We start from the raw sequence: 23,445 nt of genomic DNA on the forward strand, positions 1-23,445 counted from the left end.
GTTAGGCCATTGTGTACAGTTCTGGGCACCACACTATAGGAAGGATGTGATTGCACTGGAGAGGGTGCAGAGGAGATTCACCAGGATGTTGCCTGGGCTGGAGCATTTCAGCTATGAAGAGAGACTGAAAAGGATAGGGTTGTTTTCCTTAGAACAGAGGAGAATGAGGGAGGACATGATTGAGGTATACAAAATTATGAGGGACATTGATAGGTTAGATAGGAAGAAACTTTTTCCCTTAGTGGAGGGGTCAATAAACAGGGGGCATAGATTTAAGGTAAGGGTCAGGCGGTTTAGAGGGGATTTGAGAAAAGATTTTTTTCACCCAGAGGGTGGTTGGAATCTGGAATACACTTCTTGAACGGGTGGTAGAGGCAGGAACACTCAAAACATTTAAGAAGTATTTAAATGAGCACCTGAAACACCATAGCATACAATTCTACGGGCCAAGTGCTGAAAAATGGGATTAGAATAGTTAGGTGCTTGATGGCTGGCACAGACACAATGGGCCGAAGAGCCTGTTTCTGTGCTGTATAACTCTATAACTCTATGAGTGCCGCACATCGCACTGAGGATCAGGAACTGATTACTGCAGATTACATTTAAATTAAGCAAAGATCTAATTAGCATAAGGAAAGCAGGTTCCCATCGCAGTGCAGTGGAGGGCCCGGCAATCCTGGTGTCGGACTCTGTGGCAGCTGCTGCCACTCCGATTCTCCTGCCCCCCGCCACAGAACCCGAAGTCTAGCTGGGAACAAAATCCAGCCGTATGATTCTAAAAGACACCATCATCTCTCATTGTCGTGGTATGCATGGCCTCATATGGACTAAGTTGTGTGTGTGGTGGGATGGGGAGCAGGCAGGTGTGAAATGACATTTTTTGATGTGTCAAATTTTATTTATTGAACATTTTGGACTACCAGCTGTGCTTTCACTTGCTTTCGTTTCTGCTTTCCTGTTCTTCAGCCTCTCCTTGTGCCATGAGGATATCTGAGCAAGATTTTCTTGGTGTAGTCCCGGTGAGTGAGTGTCACGATGTCGAGCACAGCTAACTTGATAATGCCTGTATCTAAGAGCCTTCAGTCTGACTTCTTTCATGCCTTATCTTCCTCCTCTTCATAAACAAAGGGAATTCAATTGAGAAACCATGTCCAGAGTGCAAAGCAGTACTTTGAATGCAGCCAATAAAAGATAAGTAACTTTCAAAGCTTAATTAAAAGCCTATAAATGTAAAAGTATGTTTATTTGCAGGGGACAAACCAGCCCACAAAACAAAAAAATATATAAACATTACCTGTAATGCCACCAGCAAACACAAGCTTGAAAGAGCAACAATGGCAGCTAATTCCAGCAGGACTGAAAGTGTAAGGTGCTGGTAATTATACCTTACCATTTAAATGATGTTACCTTCAGGTGTGATAAAATCATGACAAGGGATGTGAACAGGGAGCACATACTGGACATAAAACATTTAATAAACAATGGACATATAAACAGAGTGTGAGATTGGTTTGTTCAATTTTTACTTACCTTTAGTATGGTGGAGTCAATACTGTGTGATACGTCTTCAATATGTAATGATATTCACATGAAATGATTAGCAATTCTGCTGAAACCTTTCCCTATTTATTGAGTGATAATCAACAATTGCTTACTGTGGAATAGATTTAGAACATTTATTGATCACAACTTTTGCAGAGATGCCTCAAGACACAGGATTACCAAGCCAAATAGACAAAAGACTTTCATAGCGCTTAATTCTCCAATCTGCTCTCTCTGCCATTCCCCTGCTGAAGCTCTGCTCACTACTATATGATACAGTGGTTGCTACATGCACACTTGCATTCTCTTTCAACCCAGAGAGGCAGTGGGAGGGATTTTCACGCTAGTGGAAGCAGAATTTATCCAGACTGCTCAATCAGAATGAAAATGCCATGTGAATGTAAACTGGTTCCATCATTTCTAAGGAAGATGGGCAAACTTTGAATACATTAATTAAAACTGACTCACCCTACTGAGATCATTCAGAGAAGAGACCAATAATACCAGTGCGGCACTGGTAGAGGTAGCGATAATTCAGTGTTGACATATCAAAATTAATTAATTAGGTTAAATTTTCACAATTTACTGGGAGATTTCTGAAAAACCAGACAAGATTTTTTAAGAATAATTAATACCTGGATGTTGGGAACTGAACTAAAAACAGTAAAGGAATTTCCAAGCGTCTGCTTTTAGTTCAGGATTTAAGATATTGGTCATGTAGTACACACTTTCTACCAGCAGGTGACAGTGCCATACTTTGTTGATTACTTTCTGGGAGAATTGGCCTTTATAGCCACTCCAGGTGCTGCTTCACAAACCACTGACCACCTCCAGGCGCTTACCCATTGTCTCTCGAGACAAGGAGGCCAAAGATGAAGATGATGGAGATGAATTTTGAAAGCTCGCTGCCGAGATTCAAAAACGGAGATCCGAAGGTGCTGGAGTTCTGGCCACCAGTTGAAGTATTAGTGCGGGACAGCTATCGGGACAAGGTAGGTGTTGATGCACTCGTTATAATTTAATTCAATATTTAAATTAAGGCTCCCCATCAAGTGGCAGGGGGGCCGCCCTGAGGCTTCACCGCTGCCGGTAAAATGGGACGGGGCCTTCCCAACGTCGAGGCCCATGGCAGGCATCTCCCAGAAGTATTTTCCAGCCCAACCTGCTCCGACCCCAACGTTGGGAGGCTTGTGTGGGGTTCTGTAAAATGGTCACTCCTCATTTCTAGAGCTGCAGCAACTAAAAGCAATCTCTGGCTGACATCTCAATTCCGAAATCTGGCAGGAAAATATTAACAGACAAAATTTTTAAAATGTTAAGAACAAACCTCATTGAGGTGAATAACAAATTAATCTGTATTGGTGGTGTTGATTGAGGAAGGACTGTTGTGTAGAAAATTCTCTGCTCTTCTTTAAATACATCTTTAATGTCCTATTGAGTGATCAGATAGAACAGATGTTTAAATGTTTCACTTGAAGGATGCCATCTCCAAAATTACAGTCAATTACTGCACTTAAGTTGCAGTCTAGATTATGCATTCTAGTTGAGCAGAAAAAGAACAAGAATTTGTTTTTATATAGCACCTTTAGCATAGTAAAATGTCCCAAGTCACTTCACATAACCATTGTCAAACAAAATTTGACACTGTGCCACAGAAGGAGATATTAGGATAGATGACTAAAAGCTTGGTCAAAGAATTAGGTGTTAAGCTGCAATTTAAAGGAGGAAAGAGAGGAAGAGAGGTTTTGGGAGGAAATTCCAGAGTTTAGGACCTAGGCAGCTGAATATACGGCAACCAAAGGCACGGCAGCCAATGTGACATGATTAGAATCGGGGATGTTCAAAGCAAGAATTGGAAGATGCAGATATTTCAGAGGGTTGTAGGGCAGAGATAGAGAGGGGCAAGGCCACGAAGGGATTTGAAAACAAGGATGAGAGTTTTAAAATCTAGACATCGCTGAACTAGGAGCCAGTGTAGGTCAATGAGGATGGGATCATGTGTTAGGGCAGGGGGAGCAATGTTTTGAGTGACCTCAAGTTTATGGAAGGTTGAACATGGGAGGATTATGTTGGAATAGTCAACTCCAGAGATACAAAGGCAAGGTTGAGGGTTTCAGCAGCAGATAAGCTGAGGCAGGGCTGGAACCAGGCGATGTTACAGAAATGGAAATAGGCAGCCTTAGTGATGGCGCTGATATATGGTTGGAAGGTTATCTCTGGGTAAAATATGACACCAATGTTGCAAACAGTCTGGTTCAGCCTCAGACAGTTGCCAGGGAGAGGGATGGAGTTGGTGACTTGGGAGCAGACTTTGTGATGAGGACTGAAGACAATGGCTTCGGTCTTCCCAATATTTAGTTGTTAAAGTGATTGAATTGATTGCCAGCAATGACCATGAGGTAGCATCAGCTACAGGTGTTCCTTCACTTATATCCTTGCAAACTTTCACACCACAAATAGCTTTGTGTGTTTATAACTGCCTGCCATAAATTGAGAACTGTATATTACTGCCTGTCACAGAAACCAAAGATAATTTGTTCTCTTTGTTAAAGATAATAGGAGGACAGTAGCATAATGGTAGTGTTACTGGCCTAATAATCCAGAGGCCTAGGCCAAAGCTCCAGAGACATGAGTTCAAATCCCACCACGGCAGCTGGGGAAATTTAAATTCAATTAATTAATAAATCTGGAATAAAATGCTAGTCTAATTAATAACAATGAAACTACTGAACTGTCATAAAAACCCATCTGGTTCATGAATGTCCTTCAGGGAGGAAATCTTCCTTATCCCGTCTGGCCTCCATGTGACTCCAGACCCACAGTGATGTGGTTAACTCTCAGCTGTCCTCTGAAATGGCACGAGCAAGCCACTCAGTTATATCTGCTTCAGAAAAGATGAATAAGAATAAAACTGGACAGACCACCTGGCATTGACCTAGGCACTGGAAATGACAAAGATAAACCCTGCAAATCTTTGTCACTAATATTTGGGGTCTTATGAAAAAATTGGGACAGCTGTCCCACAGACTAGCCAAGCAACAGCCTGATATAGTCATTCTCACTGAATCATACCTTATAGACAATGTCCCGGATTCCTCCATCACTATCCCTGAGTATGTCCTGTCCTACCGGCAGGGCAACCCACAGAGGTGGCAGCACAGTGGTATACAGTCGGGAGGGAGTTGCCCTGGGAGTCCTCAACATTGACTTGGGACCCCATGAAGTCTCAAAGGCATCAGCTCAAACATGGGCAAGGAAACCTGTTGCTGATTACCCACTACTGCCTTCACTCAGCTGATGAATCAGTACCCCTCCAAGTTGAACATCACTTAGAAGAAGCACTGAAGGTAGCAAGGGCACAGAATGTACTCTGGGTTGGGGGGCTTCAATGTTATTAACCAGGAGTGACTCGGTAGCACCACTACTGACTGAGCTGGCTAAGTCCTGAAGGACATGCTGCCAGACTGGGTCTGCAGCACTTGGTGAGAGCACCAACAAGAGGGAAAAGCCTACTTAACCTCGTCCTCAACAATCTACCTGTTGCAGATGCATCTGTCCTTGACATCATTGGTAGAAGTATCCGCTGCACAGTCTTTCTGGGGACGAAGTCCTGTATTCACACTGAGGACACCATTGTGTTGTACGGTGCTACCACCCTGCTAAATGAGATAGACTCAGAACAGATTTAGCAGCTCAAAACTGGGCATCCATGAGGCATTGTACACCATTAGCAGCAGCAAAATTGTATTCAACCACAATGTGTAACCTCATGGCCCAGCATATCCCTCACTTTGCTATTACTATCAAGCTAGGGGATCAACACGGTTCAATGAGGAGTGTAGGTGAGCAGGCCAGGAGCAGCACCAGGCATACCTAAAAATGAAGTGCCAACCTGGTGAAGTTACAACATGCATGCAAAAAAGCAGAAGCAGACAGAGCTAAGTGATTCCATAACCAATGGATCAGATTAAAGCTATGCAGTCTGGCCACATCCAGTCATGAATGGTGGTGGACAATTAAATAATGAACCAAAGGAAGATTCTCAAAAAAATGATGGCGGAGCTCAGCTTATCAATTCAAAAGACAAGACTGAAGCATTTGCAATCATCTTCAGTCAGAAGTGCTGAGTGGATGATCCATCTCAACCTCTGCCTGAAGTCCCCACCATCATAGGTGCCAATCTTCAGACAGTTCGATTCACTCCTTATGATATCAAGAAACAGCTGAAGGTACTGAATGCAACAAGGGCTACAGGTCCTGACAACACTCAGGCTGTAGTACTGAAGACTTATGGTTCAGAACTACCAGCGCCGCTAACCAAACTGTTCCAGTACAGCTACAACTCTGGCATCTACCCGACAATGTGGAAAATTGCCCAGATATGTCCTGTCCACAAAAAACAGGACAAATCCAACCCGGCCAATTACCGTCCCATCAATCTACTCTCAATTGTCAGCAAAGTGATGGAAGGCATCGTTGACAATGCTATCAAGCAGCACTTACTCAGGAACAACCTGCTCACCGTTGCTCTATTTGGGTTCCGTCAGAGCCACTCAGCTCCAGACCTCATTACAGCCTTGGTCCAAACATGGACAAAAGAGCTGAATTCAAGAGGTGAGGTGAGAGTAACTGCCCTTGACATCAAGGCAGCATTTGACCAAGTGTAGTATCAAGGAGCCCTGGCAAAATTGAAACCAATGAGAATCAGGGGGGAAACTCTCCACTGGTTGGAGTCATGCCTAGCACAAAGGAAGATGGTTGTGGTTGTTGGAGGCCAGTCATCTCAGTCTAGGATATCACTGCAGGAGTTCCTCAGGGGAGTGTCCTAGGCCCAACCATCTTCAGCTGCTTCATTAATGACCTTCCCTCCAACACAGGGTCAGAAGTGGTGATGTTCACTGATGATTGCACAGTGTTTGGTACCATTCGCAACTCCTCAGATGCTGAAGCAGTCTGTGCCCACATACTGAAAGAACTGGACAATATTCAAGTTTGTGCTGATAAGAGGCAACTAACATTCGCATAACACTAACATAACACAAGTGCAAGGCAATGACCATCACCGACAAGAGAGAATCTAATCATTTCCCCTTGACATTCAACGGCATTACCATCGGTGAATCCCTCGCTATCAACATCCTGGGGGTTACAATTGACCAGAAACTTAACTGGACCAGCCACAGAAATACTGTGGCTACAAGAGCAGGTCAGAGGCTGGGAATTCTATGGTGAGTAACTCACCTCCTGACTCCCCAAAGCCTGTCCACCATCTACAAGGCACGTCAGGAGTGTGATGGAATACTCTCCACTTGCCTGGGTGAGTGCAGCTCCAACAACACTCAAGAAGCTCGACACCATCCAGGACAAAGCAGCCCGCTTGATCAGCACCCCATCCATCACCTTAAATATTCACTACCTCCACTACTGGCACACAGTAGCAGCAGCGCCAAGCCTCCTTTGACAGCACCTTCGAAACCCACAGCCTCTACCAACTAGAAGGACAAGGGCAGCAGATGCATGAGAACACCACCACGTGCAAGCTCCTCTCCAAGCCACACACCATCCTGACTTGGAAATATATCACTGTTCCTTCACCCTCGCTGGGTCGAAATCCTGAAGTTCTGTTCCTAACAGCACTGTGGGTGTATCTACACCACATGAACTGCAGCAGTTTATGAAGGTGGTTTACCACCACCTCAAGGTCAATTAAGGATGGGTAATAAATGCTGGCTTTGCCAGTGACACACATATCCCAAGAACAAATAAAAAATATATAGCTGATGAGAGATAGAACAGGTCATAACCCCTCAAACCTCTGCTTTATCACCTTTTATAGAGAACAAATGCTCCAAATGTTAAGGGTGAGATGAGGAGGTAGAGGTAGTCGGGGGCATGTAACAGCTGTGAGTTCCTGGTGACAATATATTCCTCTTGCTATTGTTACCTACACTAATGGTTGGTAATCCATATAAAGAAGTCTGATGTTGCTCCTTCTGAATGTCACGTGTAAGCTGCACGCCTCGGAAACCATTCGACTCATGGCTTCGTTCAGTCCTCTAGACGCTCCAGAGAAAGATGACCCAAGACCCTACTGCATTTGTACTGCCAGCACTTCACCGCATGCACTGTCACTTACCCTATCCCCACCAAGCACCAGTTCAGATATATTCACTCCACTGGTGTCAGCAAGTGAGTCAAAGCAGAGTACACTGGTTGACTGCTGGCAGTGGCACATCAGGAGGAGGAAGATGTTGGTCAGCAACAATCAGGGTGCACCATCTCTCGGTGGAAGAGCCTTGGAATGTACAGCTTGCACATCCTGCTTCTAAATATATAGTACTGGCAGAGCATCAAGCAGTGAGATCTGTGACAGAATGTGTGCTGCAGATGGCAGCTTGTGTGGAAGAGTCCCACCAGCAGCATTAATGGAGGATGCTTTCACAGGCCACCGGTCAGCATGTGGCACCTCCAGTTACATCTGAAGCAGAGGCCCTAAGGGCAAGTTATACTTTATTACTTTATATGGCTGTTCAGACTGTTGCCATAGAGTTCTGGGGTACCAAACGAGACAGGGCTGCTTCTCGAGGAACAGCAGTTCATCTTTCAATTCGGTGCTTTACAGCCTTCCAGACTCAGCATTGAGTTCAACAACTTTACATCATAAACACTGCACCCATTCTTTTAGACAGTAATTGCTGGAAATGATTCTGCTTTTATCATTTCAGCTCCTCTGGACCCATCCTTTGTTTCTTTTTATTGTCCCATTAGAATCTTCTTTTGTAAAAGCAAAATACTGCAGATGCTGGAAATCTGAAATAAAAACAAGAAGTGCTGAAAATACTCAACAGGTCTGGCAGCATCTGTGGAGAGAGAAGCAGAGTCAACGTTTCAGGTCAGTGACCTTTCTTCAGAACTGACAAATATTAGAAATATAAAAGGTTTTAAGCGAGTAAAGCAGGGGGTGGGGTAAGAGATAACAAAAGAGAAGGTGTTGATAGGACAAGGTCACGGAGAATAACTGACCAGAAGGTCATGGAGCAAAGGCAAATGGTATGTTAATGGTGTGGTGAAAGACAAAGCGTTAGTACAGAGAGGGTATGAATTGACTGTAAAACGCAAAGCACTCCAAGCACAAACATTAAAAATGTTTTTAAAAAACAGAAACAGTGGGTAGGCACAGTAGAAACAAACTAAAAAACTAAAATAAAATAACCAAATAAAAAAGAAAAAATAACTAAACATAAGAAAGGGGGGCCAGTCATGCTCTGAAATTATTGAATTCAATGTTCAGTCCAGCAGGCTGTAGTGTGCCTAATCGGTAAATGAGATGCTGTTCCTTGAGCTTGCATTGATGTTTGCTGGAACACTGCAGCATCCCAGGACAGAGATGTGAGCATGAGAGTGGGGTGGGGGGGGGGTGTTGAAATGGCCAGCAATCGGAAGCTCAGGGTCCTGCTTACGGACTGAGCAGAGGTGTTCCGCAAAGCAGTCACCCAATCTGCATTTGGTCTCCACAACATAGAGGAGACCACATTGTGAGCAGCGAATACAATATATTAAATTGAAAGAAGTACAAGTAAATCGCTGCTTCACCTGAAAGGAGTGTTTGGGGCCTTGGATAGTGAGGTGAGAGGAGGTAAATGGGCAAGTATTACACCTTCTGCAATTGCAGGGGAACATCCCTTTTGTCATTTAATCACTCCTGTCTTTCATCCTATCACAAACCTTTCCTTTTCTTCTTCCCGCCTTCTTTCCCTGCCTCTGTTCTTGCTTAAATCCTGTTACATCTCTAACTTTTTCCAGCTCTAACGAAAGGTCATTAGCCTGAAATGTTAACTCTATTTCTCACTCCACAGATGCTGCCCAACCCTGCTGCATATTTCCAGCATTTTCCATTTTTATATTAGGACTGATTCTTTCCCTGCTTTCAGGTTTGATGGGTTATAGATACCCATGAGGAAGGGCCCTACTGAGTTCATTGATGCCATTACATCTGCTGTCCCAGAGATCATTAGTTATGCTGAGCCAGTGACCAGTACTAGTGGTATGGCAAGATTGAGCATGGATAATAAGACTGCATTTGCTGACAATGCAACCACCAGATGGTGCACATGTGCAAATGCAGCTTCATCAACTGAAACGTCACTGCTACGTCTCAGACAGCTGCCAGTAATAAAAATGGCGCTGCTCAATTTGACACAAAAGATGAATTAAACCCAAACCCCCTCAATTGCTGCGATCCCTGCCTCCATCCCATCCCCAGCAGTACCCTGCTCCCTCCCGCCATCACCACTTCTCTTCACTGCTCCCATTGGCAACCGTTTGCTCGCTCCCCACCTCCTCCCCTCGGCTGCTCGCTCCCCTCGGCTGCTCGCTCCCCGCCTTGCCGCCCAGAAAAGCAGCTGGGGGTGGAAGGTGAGTGGCCGACGTGGGGGGGGGGGGAGAAGCGGCGATGCGGGATGGAGCGGCAAGTAGTCGGGAGCGGGAAACTGAAAGCAACGATTGAGGTGGGGCTGGCGGGAGGGAGCAGGATACTGTTGGGGGAATTGAGGCGGTGATCTCAGAATGGCAGCACATGCACATGCATAGCAGAGAGCAGGCTGGGGACAGATTGTCCATTCAACAGCGTCAGATGTGGTCTGCATCAGCTCTAACTCAGAAATAAAATGGAGATACTCAGATACTGCAAGATACTCAGTTAGTACTTGGGAAAATCACAAGATTACCATACGACCATACAAATTAGTAGCAGATGTAGGCCATTCAGCCCGTTGAGCCTTCTCCGCCATTCAATAAGATCATGGCTGATCTGTTTCTGTCTCAAATTCCACACTTCCATATACCCCGGATAATCTTTGATTCCCTTGCCTAACAAGAATTTATCTACCTCCACCTTAAAAATATTCAATGACCCCACCTCCACCACCTTCTGAGGCAGATGGTGGACAAGCTTTTGGGGAGTCAGGAGGTGAGTTACTCTCTGCAGAATTCCTAGCCTCTGATCTACTCCTGTAGCCACAGTTTTTGCATAGAATCATAGAACAGCACAGAAGGAGCCATTCGACCCATCATGTCTATGCTGGCTCCCTGAAAGAACAATTCACCTCATGCCACTCCCCCACCTTCTCCCTGTAGCCCTGCACATTCTTCCTTTTCAGATAATAATTCAATTCCCTCTTGAATGCCTCGATTGAACCTACCTCCACCACACTCTCAGGCAGAGCATTTCAGATCCTAACCATTCACTGCATGAAAAGGTTTTTCCTCCTGTCGCCATTGCTTCTTTTGCCAATTATCTTAAATCTGTGCCCTCTGGTTCTCAATGGCTGGTCCAAATAAGTTTCTGATAACCCCCAGGATATTGAAGCTGGGAGGTTCAGTAATGGTAACGCCGTTGCTAGTCAAGGGAAGATGGTTGGATTCTGTTAGATTGAAGAGTGCACACATCAAGAGGAAGAAGGTCCTCATGCAATAGGTGGCAGAGTTTCCTATTGCCTCCTTGGTGAAGCACTCTTCTAATACACAACTCTTCACTAAGGTCCTCATAGATTAAGTCAAGATAGAGGAACCTCCACTGAAACGACTGCAGTAGCTCAAGGAGGTAGGCCACGTCAACCTCAGGGTGATGAGGGATGGGCGAAAATTTCAACCTGCCATTGATGTCCATGTCCCAAAAAAAAAATTTTTTTTAATCTATAATAATAATACAGTTTTTGTCTTTCCAGACTGTTTTGATTGGTCAGTTTAAGGGCCATGTCTGTTGATGGGTTTATTTGGTGGGTGGTGCCTGGAGCACATGGAGGACGGGGGTGCGTGATGCATGTGCGGCTGCCAACGGTTGGTGGTAGCGACGGGGTGTTGGTGGAGAACAAAGCAGTGGAAGGTAAGGGGAGCCCAATAACAAAGTTACCCTAATTGGAGAGATTGTTTCCGTGAGGGATGGGACGGGACTGATGGGAGGGAGAGGGATGGCAAGAGTGGGATGGGGGTGGCGTGGGAAGGCTGGGAGGAATGGGATGGGGATGGCATGAGAGGGATGGCATGGAAAGGATGGGGATGGCATGGGATGGAGATGGCATGGGAGGGGTGGATGAGATGATGAATTGGTTAAGTGTGGCAAAATTCAGGACAATTATTTGATATGACTTACTTGAAAGCTACTCTTTGTGCTACAACTGAAGATTCAATAAATTTGAATGAAAAAGTTTTAGAAGAGTTGTCAGGTGAATTAAAGGAATACATCAGTGTTGATTCCATAGACAAAGGTGATAATCGTCTGTACCCTCCAGAGTTTCTACACAGTCTAACCCCAATGGGCATGCCACTGCACAAACTTAGACCCAAGTACGGAGCAGTTATAATGTTGCTATGAAATTTGAATCCTGAACAAGAATTTTGTCATGGATCAAGATTGGTAGTTAGAAAGCTGTTTTCTTCAATGATAGATGCTGAAATTATAACAGGCAGCTTTGAAGGCAATAGAGTGTTTATTCCTCAAATGATATTGAGCCCATCAGATGTAAACCTGCCTTTTCAACTCCAGAGAAAACAACAGTTTCCAATTAGACTTTCATATTCTATGACTATGAACAAGTCACAAGGTCAGACTCTTGATAAAATTTGTATTTTTATTCCTCGGCCTGTTTTTACACATGGACAACTTGATGTAGCTTTTTCCAGAGTGAGAAGTTTCCATTCTGTTAAAGTCTTTGATGAAAGAATAACTAGAAATCCTACATTTAAAGAGATGCTGTTGCAATAAAGATATTAATATGACTGCGAATGTTTTGCTGGTCTCGGCTTGTAGAAGAATAATACGGAAGATCTTATCTTCCCAGGCACTTGCTAAAAGCCTGTCATTTTGTTGTTTAGGTAAGATAGGCTAAGATCTTTTAAATGAAGAAATACAAAAGTCTGTGATTCTCCATCCTCTCTCTCCTGATGACAGGGACACGTGCTGGGATACTGTTCTACAGGAACTGACTGCCCTCTGGCACCTTGCCGAAATGGTAATTCTTTTGTGCTAACCCACATTGTGAGCTTTGGCAAGCTACTCAAATGTGGAGGAATGGAGCATCAGCTCAAATTGATCCTACCCTCGCCCAATAACCATGTAAGCACACCTTTCAACTGTGAGAATCCATGGAAATCCACTTCAAGCTTTCTTAGTAATGAAACAGGACTAAAATCAAATGACACGATTATTAATTGTAGTTTCAGGATTTTACTGTGTAATTGTTGCACAATGCATGCTGATTCCTGATTACAATTATGTGTTTAGCGCTGTTCTGAAATGCCCTGGATAGACCAGGTTGGGAGGTAGAATGATGGGGACCAAAAGTAAAAGGCAGACTTCGGCAGAATAAGAAACAGTCAGCCTGTTCATGAGGCCCAAGGATAATGAATTTGTTGAAATCCATGGACCCAGATAAGAGACAAAGGGAGGTTTAATGTCTTGAGTCTCAGACAAGATAGCTGAGTACCATGCACACCATGTCTCGTTCCTAAGCCGGGCACTGGCATTGGTACATTAATGAGCTGATAAGGGCCCAGAAGTGGCAAACAGATAGTGCTAGGGGTCAGGAGATGCTGACCTGATCTCCATAGGCTGTGTAAAGAAAGCATAAGAAATTCTCCAAGCACAAAGATTGTAGAGGCTTTTAATCGCGGGCTTGGGACCATCCAGCCGACGTGGCCAAGGAAGGGACAGGCTGACGGAGATATCCCACATGTGTCACACCAACTAGACGAATGCACCTGGGGAACAGGCTGGCAGGTGGACTCGTGGACATCACAACTATCTACCCAGGGTATAACAAGTAATATAACTCAGGATTGAGCCTTGTTAACTACTGGTCAGATACTGCTACATATCAAGTCTTGCTTCTACTGAATAAAATATATAATCACTGTCACCAATATATGGAACAAGTCAAATCATTTGGAACTTAGGAGTGAAAAAGTTAATTGACCAGAACACCGAAAACTCTAACACAAGGAGGGCCAATGAATAGTGATCTGGAGTGGGAAGACTGGGTCGTTTTGCTTTTTCCTATCCCTGGTGCACCCTTACTGTTGCTTTGGCTGAGATCAACATACTCTACAGATCAAGATTTAAACTGGGTCCTTATAGGTCTTTATGGCTCAGTTCCAGGTTAGACATTGCAGTTGTCAATTAAGCTCTTAAAACATTAATGTACTGTACTTATCTGCCTTATTACATCAAAATATCTCAAGGAGCTTCATACAATTATTTTTAAAGGGCAGTGATTGACACTTCATAGGCAAACTGTGTTAATCTCATTAAACATCTTGCATCTGTGTGAACTTGTATGCATGTGTTGTGCCGGAGAATCCCTTCAAACAATTTGATTCCAAAATCAGAGACCACTGTTCCGGAACCAAGCATCTAACCATAATGCACTGACCACCCTCCATCAGCAGACCAGCTGTCTCTGCCCCTGGGTTCTCCTGAGATGAGTGTGACTGAAACTTTGGCCGGAATTTTACCGGGCCTCGAAAAAGTGGAGTAGGAGGTAGTGGGGGTGGAGGTGGAGTTCAGAAAATGCGGAGGGGATGCGCTCACACGGAATCACAATGTCATGCCATCGCTTCTGAATTTTACGAGTGGTGGGTAAGATAGAGGGAGGACTTCTCGCTCTGACCCAGCAGGACATCAATCGAGCTTATGTTGAAGGTAGTTAACCTTAATTTAAATGCAATTGAATGGAATTTTACAGGGTGTTTTGTATTTCATGAACAGTGCACGGGAGTTACGGGCCTTCAGAGCCCTAACTAGTTAAAGCTGGCAGCAACAAGGCACAGCCTCAGTGCTGCCTCTGGCAGACAGCCATTTTGAAACGCTGCATTGGCTTGAAGGAGAAGAGTGGGGAGCAGAGGCCATTGCCAGCCAGTGGCAGAAGGCCTCTAAGGGTGGGGACTGCAGTGGGTGGTGGTTGTGTAAGGTGGCATTAACCAATGGGGAAGGTGGCCATGTAAGGGTGGCATTAACCATCCAGGATCGGGAGGCAATCTAAGAACATAAGAAATAGGAGCAGAAATAGAACTTATGGCCCATCAAGCCTGCTCCACTATTCAAAACGATAATGACTGATCTTCGGCCTCAAGTCTACTTTCCCACCTGCTCCCCATATTCTTTGATTCCTTGACCAAAAATCTGTCTATCTCAGCCTTAAATATATCCAACGATGGAGCATTTACAACCCTCTAGGCTAGAGAATTCCAAAGATTCAACGCACTTTGAGTGAAGAAATTTCTCCTCATCTGGGTCCTAAATGATCGGCCCTTTAGCCTGAGACTGTGCCCCAGTGTTCTAGCTTCCCCAGCCAGGGGAAACAACCTCTCAGTGTCTACCCTGTCAAGCCCCTTCAGAATCTTGTGTGCCTTGTATTGTCTGCTGGATCTAGCTCTTTATAAAGGTCACCAACCTCTCGATGGAGGAAGCCATGCATGCACACGCCTGAGACATGGCAGCACTCATGGTCTGGATGGACTCCTTCATCATCCGCGCATAGCTGCGCATAGCCTCTGGCAGCTCTGCTGAATGTTCCCTTACCTCCTGGTGTAACTCCAGCAGCTGCCATATTGCCAATTGTAGAGGCACGTCATCAGCCTGGGGCTCAGCATGGGCCTGACCTCCTACAGTCCTCCGACTGTCAAAGGTCTCAGCTGTCATAGCCTCCGACAACTGCTCAGCCATGTCTGTGCTGTGCTCACCAGCTTGTGATCCTGAACCTAATTGCAAGCACAATGTGAGAGTATCTGCGCTGGTGGAAGGTGGGTGGGAGTGATGTGACAGAGCCCCCTCTAAGTATCTCTCCTCCTCCCCAGAGGTGTACTGCTGGTCACCAGTCTGTGCGGCTGATCGTCCTTTGGGAATATCAAGACCTGCATGAAAGAACAGAAACCTTTAGGAGTTAGGGGCTTCACATCTCCTCAACCCAACAATGCCTGATGTGTGGCTCCACATGTCCAGTGCTGGACACATGAGCACGATGCCTCCTCACTCTCTTGGGTTGACACTTCTGTCTCACTATCAGCTACTGTGCAGCCGCCCTGTGAGCCAGCCATTTCCAGAACCTCCTCCTCTGCCAGCGTCAGAGCACGAATGTCTGGGATGGCTCTACCAGACCTGGCCTGTTCCTTGTTATTGTGGGCCCATTTCTCCTGCAAGGAAAAACAGGAACACTGTTTGCTTTCCCACAAAGACTAGTGCAACACTTATGCAAGTGGCTGCCCTTTGACCCATGATGGGGTCTCCCGAATGCCTCCTCCATGCATCTGCTATCAAGGGGCCTGCTGGGGGTTAGCAAAAACAGACAGCTGGCTGTCTACGAGATGCCGCCATGCATCTGAACAGATATACTGCTGTCTCACTGTCTTGCCACCGCCTGGATGGTCACTCCCTCCCCATCTGGTGCACCATCCCACGTTGCCACATGCAAGCCCCAAAGAGGATAGCAGTGTGAAGAACTCTCCCTGGTGCAACGAAGGAGGTGACTGACCCATTTGCAGCACCGTACCCAGGTTCAGGAGATGATCCCATGGCTGCTGACATCCTCTGCAATCTCCATCCAGGTGTGCTTGGTCAGGCGGGCCGCTCTCTTCTTGTCGTTCCTTGGGAAGAGGACCTCCTGCCTAGCCATTGCAGCCTGGAGGTGAACCTGCAGGGAGGCATCGCTAAACCATGGAGCCATCCAGTGTCTTCCCTCTGCATGGTGGCAGCAGCCTCATGGTCCACCCCTTGGGTTCTCAGTTGAGCCACAGAGTGGACGAGTTCAGAGTTCAGCCACAGGGATCCTCAGCACTGTTGCTGAGGCAATCCTGAGGAACAAGGCAGCACTGCATGCAGGGCTGGCAGCCCTTTAAAGATGGTGCCAGGACCCTTTTAGTCAGGTGACACCACAATCGTCACCTCATTGTCCACCCCCAGCTCGTCCATTGGATAGTCCCCAGGTTTCCAAGCCATTAATTGGCTGGCCACCGTTTGGTCACGGTTGGCCACATGTCACTCATGAAGAATTGACACCCGCTTCTGGTGCCGCCGCAGTGTGCCAAGCCATGTAAATAAAATTCAGCCCAATGTTTCAGCTTGATAACCTTTCATCAGAACTGGGAAAAGTTAGAAATGTAACCGACTTTAAATAGGTCAAATGTGGGAGGGTGGAAAAAGAACAAAAGGGGACATCTGTGATAGGGTGGAAGATCGGAGACATTAAATGACAAAAGAGTTGGTGGGGCAGAGCCAAAGGGAGTAATAATGGGACAAGTAAAGAGACAAAAGATTTTGTCATTTAACACGCTCTCTGCACTAATGCTTTGTTTTTCACCATACTATTAGCACACACTCTTTGGCTTTGCCTTTGCCCCATGACCTTTTTGGTTTCGGTTTTGTGGGGGTGACTAGGAAAGATTTACTGAGGAACTGACTTGTGTATTCGAGCCAACCTATCAGCCAGAACTCTGGCTTGCCTCACTTTATGCACTTTTTGTTCCTTCACATGGGTCTTTATGGAGAGTGGGAGAAAATGTTTAAATTCCTCCAGCAAAATTACCTCTCTGAGGTTTTCATAGCTGGGCTGCACTTTAAGAGCCCTCAACCACTGGTCAAAAACCAGCTGCTTACTTCCTTCAAACTCCAAGTAAGTTTGATCAGTCTGTTTCCTGAGGGCTCGAAACTTCTGGTGGTAGGCTTCCGGTCCGAGCTCATATGCCCGAGGATAGCATTTTTTGTCAGTTCATAATTTGATGAACTCTCATCTGGCCACAGGGAATAAATCTCATGGGCATTTCCTGTTAGCTTACTTTGCACCAGAAGAGTCCAAGTCTCAGCCGGCCACTTTAACTGCCTTGCAAATTTCTCAAAAGATACAAAAAATGCTTCCACATCTCCCTCATTGAATTTTGGAATCAATTGGGAAAATTTTAACAATTCCGTACACAGCCCCGCACCACTTGCATTTTTCATGCTTTCACTGGGGTTACTTTGTCGCCCCCAAGTTAACTCAAGATGCCACAGCTCTCTTTCCTTCTGGAAATGTCTTTCTTTTCCTCTCTCCTCTCTCTTTTTCTTTCTCCTATCTCTCCCTTTGTCACTTTCTTTCCCTTTCTTCGAATTCAAGTTTCCTCTGTTCCAATTGTATCTTTGCTAGCAATACCCTGTTGGAGTCTATTTCTAACCCTGTCTCTGCTTCTTCAGATTGGAGGGAAAAATGGTTGGCCACTAGTCTTCAGAGTTTTGATTCCCTAGCCCCTTGGCATGGAAGGTGATCCCATTCTGCTCAGTCTTATTTCTCAACTCTTCCATAGACAGTGCCTTTAACGTATCCCAAGTAACTTCACTGTGGCTTGGGGAGCTACTAGCTTCAGTCACGGACATGTTAGTATTCTAGCACACACAACCACAAGAAAACTTGTATTGAATTTTTTTCTCTTTTTGATTAGGATCAATTTGACTCCCCACTTCCAATTTCTCGTTTGTCTGTGGGTCAAATTCCAGATGCGAGCCCCCAAATTTTTGTTATGACCAGGTAAGGAAGGGGTCTAGGGCTCCCCTCTCAGCCTTTTCCTGGTTTGGCCGTAACAGGGTTTAATTTTTAAAACACCATGTTTTTAGTTTCCCCTCAGTGAGTCCTTGCTCACTGCTCTCTAATTGTAATTGCAAAGAAATCAACCAGGCAGGTTTCCTCAGATTTAAACAAGAAAGCTGTAAGTTTATTAACCTTAAAACTCAAACTCAGTTAAAACTACTAAAAATATGCAACGCGACCATGCTAGCATGCATACGCGATAAACACACATGCAAATAGAGACAGAGGATGGGAAAGAATTAAAGGGGAAAGGTTTGAAGTAATAGATGGAGTTCAGTTACTGTTTTTGGGTTGGATGTAAAGTCTTTGATTGAAGTTAAGCCTTGCAGTTCTCGTTGGCACCCAGTGCACACTTTCAAACTTGTTTCGATGGTCTTCTGTCTTGAGGCTGAAGTTACTTTCACGGATCCCTGGAACTTAGCGTGAGAGGGAGAAAGCCAGAGAGAGGGAGTGCTCTCTTCTTGAAGTTCAATTGCAGATTCTTCCTTTCTGTGTCAGGCACAATTCAAAAAAACCCAGGTTGGCCAGCAGGTTAGTCATGTGACTAGTTTCCTGTTTGCATTTTTAACCTTTGCCAGTTCTGATGAAAGGTTACTGACCTGAAACATTAACTCTGCTTCTCTCTCCACAGATGCTGCCAGACCTGCTGAGTATTTCCAGCATTTTTTGTTTTTATTTCAGATTACCAGCATCTGCAGTATTTTGCTTTTATTATGGTCTCTTCAGACTACTAGAAAAGATCGGATGTCCACCAAAGCTACTAAGTATCATCACCTCATTCCATGACAATATGAAAGGCACAATTCAGCATAGCGGTGCCTCATCAGACCCCTTTCCTATTCTGAGTGGCGTGAAACAGGGCTGTGTTCTCACACCTACACTGTTTGGGATCTTCTTCTCCCTGCTGCTCTCACATGCGTTCAACTCTTCAGAAGAAGAAATTTTTCTCCACACAAGATCAGGTGGCAGGTTGTTCAATCTTGCCCGTCTAAGAGCGAAGACCAAAGTACGGAAAGGCCTCATCAGGGAACTCCTCTTTGCTGACGATGCTGCTTTAACATCTCACACTGAAGAGTGTCTGCAGAGACTCATCGACGGGATTGCGGCTGCCTGCAACGAATTTGGATAACCATCAGCCTCAAGAAAACAAACATCATGGGACAGGACGTCAGAAATGCTCCATCCATCAATATCGGCAACCACACTCTGGAAGTGGTTCAAGAGTTCACCTACCTAGGCTCAACTATCACCAGTAACCTGTCTCTCGATGCAGAAATCAACAAGCGCATGGGAAAGGCTTCCACTGCTATGTCCAGACTGGCCAAGAGAGTGTGGGAAATGGCACACAGACACGGAACACAAAAGTCCGAGTATATCAAGCCTGTGTCCTCAGTACCTTGCTCTACGGCAGCAAGGCCTGGACAACGTATGTCAGCCAAGAGCGACGTCTCAATTCATTCCATCTTCTCTGCCTCCGGAGAATCCTTGGCATCAGGTGGCAGGGCCATATCTCCAACACAGAAGTCCTCGAGGCGGCCAACATCCCCAGCTTATACACACTACTGAGTCAGCGGCACTTGAGATGGCTTGGCCATGTGAGCCGCATGGAAGATGGCAGGATCCCCAAGGACACATTGTACAATGAGCTCGTCACTGGTATCAGACCCACCGGCCGTCCATGTCTCCGCTTTAAAGACGTCTGCAAACGCGACATGAAGTTCTGTGACATTGATCACAAGTCGTGGGAGTCAGTTGCGAGTGATCGCCAGAGCTGGCTGACAGCCATAAAGGCGGGTTAAAAGTGTGGCGAGTCGAAGAGACTTAGTAGTTGGCAGGAAAAAAGACAGAAGCGCAAGGGGAGAGCCAACTGTGTAACAGCCCCGACAACCAATTTTATCTGCAGCACCTGTGGAAGAGTCTGTCACTCTAGAATTAGCCATTATAGCCAATCCAGGATAAAAGCAAAATACTGCGGATGCTGGAAATCTGAAACAAAAACAAGAAATGCTGGAATCACTCAGCAGGTCTGGCAGCATCTGTGGAAAGAGAAGCAGAGTTAACGTTTCGGGTCAGTGACCGAAGAAGGGTCAGTTCCGAAGAAGGGTCACTGACCCGAAACGTTAACTCTGCTTCTCTTTCCACAGATGCTGCCAGACCTGCTGAGTGATTCCAGCATTTCTTGTTTTTGTTGTAGCCAATCCAGGCGCTGCTTCACAAACCACTGACCACCTCCAGGCGCTTACCCATTGTCTCTCGAGACAAGGAGGCCGAAGAAGAAGAAGAAGAAGAAGATGAGACAAAAGATGTGTCCAAAGGAGTGTGAATGTTGGAATAATGAACAGCTGCCATCTGAAAGCAAAATCAAGAGAAACAAGATAAATACTGAAACATGCAAAGAAAAGGAAACAAAATGGGATTACAGTCTGAAATTGTTGAACTCAATGTTGAATCCGGAAGGCTGTAAAGTGCCTAATTGAAAGATGAGCTGCTGTTCCTCGAGCTTGCATTGAGCTTTATTGGAATGTCATGCTAGGCCCCCACCTGCCAAGAATGAGGCACATCAATTTTGTCATTAACATTGATTTTTAACTGTTGTTGGAGCGAGGAAATTACTTGTTAAACAGATCAACCGTGGCTGGAAAAATACATTCACGTACTAACAGACATCGAAGGTAAGGAAGCGCATTCCAGGGCCTGCTAAGGAGGATACAATCCACAAGGGCCAGGACTGGTTAGACCAGCTGGTCACATGACTACCTGGCTGTTCCAGGGTTTTCTTTTGAACTGGCCACAGAGAGTTGGAAGTCAGAGTGTCTGTTTGCTCTTGGACTGAGAAGATCTCTTTCCTGTCTGCTCCTATCTCTTTCTCACAAGCCCCTGAATCCACTGAAGACACATGAACCCCAGGAGAGAAAAGTCTCCTCCAGTGAACAAGATTTAAGAAGAATACTGGGCCCCAATGAAAAGCAAGATCTACTGACTATCAAGGATTCTACAGTGAGCTTGAAGAACTGTAACAACTCTTCAGATATTGCCTCAAACGTTTCCACTTTATTCATCTTCTGCTCTTGTCTGTCTCTATTTGCATATGTGTATCGCATGTGCATGCTAGCGTGGGCGCACATGTATCCACAGGCGTTAATCGAATTAGAGTTTATGTTTAATAAAATTTCACTTTTCTTCTTTAAACCTGAGAAAATCTGTTGTGCTGGTTTCTTTGCCTTATAATTGGAAAGCAGTGAAAAATGATTCACTGAGGGGGAAGCTGAAAACACAGTGTGTTTAAAATTAAACCCTGTTACAGTAAGACCAGGTGAAGGCTGAAAGGAACCCTAGAACTCTCTCACTTGGTCATAACAGGAACATTGCAGGAGGCCGAGGATAGAGATGTCAGCATGAGAGCAAGGTGGAGAATTGAAATGGCAGACCACCAGAAGCTCTGAGTCATGCTTGCACGCCGAATACGTGTGTTCTGCAAAGCGGTCACCTAATCTGCATTAGGTCTCCCTAATGTAGAGCAGACCACATTGTTCGCAGTGAATACAATATACTAAATTGAAAAGAAGTACATGCAAATTATTGTTTCACCTGGAAGGAGTGTTTGGGACCTTGGACAGTGAGGGGAGAGAAGGTGAAAGGGCAGGTGTTGCATCTTCTGTGCCTGCATGGAAAGGTGCCATGGGAAGTGGACAGAGACGGGGTGTCAGGATGATTGAGGAGTGGACCAGGGTGTCATGGAGGCAATGGTCCTTTCGGAATGCTGAAAGGGGAGGGGAGAGGAAGATGTGTCAAGTGGTGGCATCAAGTGGAGGTTGAAACATAGAATACAGAGGCTGATGGGTGGAAGGTGAGGACAAGGGGAACCTATCGTGGTGCTAGGAGGGAGGGGAGGGGCTAAGAGCATAAGTATGGGAAATGAGTTGGACAAGCTCAAAGGCCCTGTCAACCAGAGTGTCAGCGTTGTCGTGGAAGGTTGCATCATCAGAACAGATGCGACGAAGACAGAGAAACTGAGAGAATGGAATGGAGTCATTACAGGAAGCAGGGTGTGGGGAAATGTAGTCGTGGTAGCTGTGGGAGTCAGTGGGCTTATAATGAAAATCTGTTGATAGCCTATCCCCAGAAATGAAGATCGAGAAATGGAGGAAGGGAAGAGTTGGAGATGGACCATAGTAGGGAAGAGAAGGATGGAAATTGGAAGCAAAGTTGAAGTTTTCCAGTTCAGGCAAGAGCAGAAAATGGCATCAATACAGTCATCACTGTACCAGAAAAAGAGTTGAGGGAGGGGGCTCGAGTAGGACTGGAACAAGAAACGTTCTACATAATCCATAAAAAGGGAGCCCTAGCTAGGACCCATGGCAACACCTTTTATCCTGCTTTAACTCATCTCACTTCCTCTAAATAAAAGGTGTTGCCATGGGTACCCGCATAGGTCCTAGCTATGCCTGCCTTTTTGTAGGATATGTAGAACGTTCCTTGTTCCAGTCCTACTTGAGCGTCCTCCCTCAACTCTTTTTCCAGTACATCGATGACTGTATTGATGCTGTTTTCTGCTCTCACCCTGAAATGGAAAACTCCTTCAACTTTGCTTCCAATTTCCACCCTTCTCTCACATACACATGGTCCGTACCTGACTCTTCCCTTCCCCCATTCCTTTATCTCCCTTTCCGGGGATGAGGTAAGTTAGAATAAATGTCCTTTCCCTTCTCCGTGTTTGACTTGTGGATTTGAGCCTGTGTATACATAGTGTGACCATTTCATTGCAAATTCGGGACATTTTGTTCCAGTTTTTAAGTTGTGAAATGGTGACGCGCGCGTTTCAATGTACGTGTTCAAAACAAACTCACAGAGTTGCAGTGTTTCACCAGAATTTACACAGTCATCACATTGGGGGAGCGGAATTGCCAGCACTGAACCACGAGACGGTCTGAAACCTTCCTGTTGTGTGTTGGTTCAGTGATTCTTATCAGTATTCTCCTTGCGTGTAAACATTGCGATGACATCTCCTTGTCAGCACAAGCCGTGTGGAAAAAGCTGGCGCTGTTCTCAAGCTGCAATGTTGTGTCGTGTGCACTCCTTCTGTGGACTGGGACGTCGGGCACGTTTAACTTACGCCTCATATAGTTTATTTACTGGAGAAATCTCAATGAAAGGGGTTGAGACGACGTGGTTTTTAACAACCCCCCACTTTATTCAGATTACACTCACTAGAGAGGCCCACTTCAGTGGCCAAACAATTTTTATAATAAATTATTTTAGCAATGGATAAAACTGTACAATCTTTGAAGGGAAT

General features: G+C 45.4%; 1 long non-coding RNA gene across 1 annotated transcript; it reads right to left on the minus strand.

The window, feature by feature from the left end:
* Nucleotides 1-921: 921 nt before the first annotated feature.
* LOC137379019 (uncharacterized) lies at nucleotides 922-23,396 on the minus strand. The gene is made up of 3 exons (XR_010976723.1): nucleotides 23,000-23,396; nucleotides 2,870-2,973; nucleotides 922-1,114 (listed from the first exon to the last, which is right to left on the minus strand). It is a non-coding gene; the product is annotated as an uncharacterized lncRNA (long non-coding RNA).
* Between the last annotated feature and the right edge of the window lie 49 nt (nucleotides 23,397-23,445).

This window comes from Heterodontus francisci, chromosome 17 (assembly GCF_036365525.1).
Source record: "Heterodontus francisci isolate sHetFra1 chromosome 17, sHetFra1.hap1, whole genome shotgun sequence".
Lineage (NCBI taxonomy): Eukaryota > Metazoa > Chordata > Chondrichthyes > Heterodontiformes > Heterodontidae > Heterodontus > Heterodontus francisci.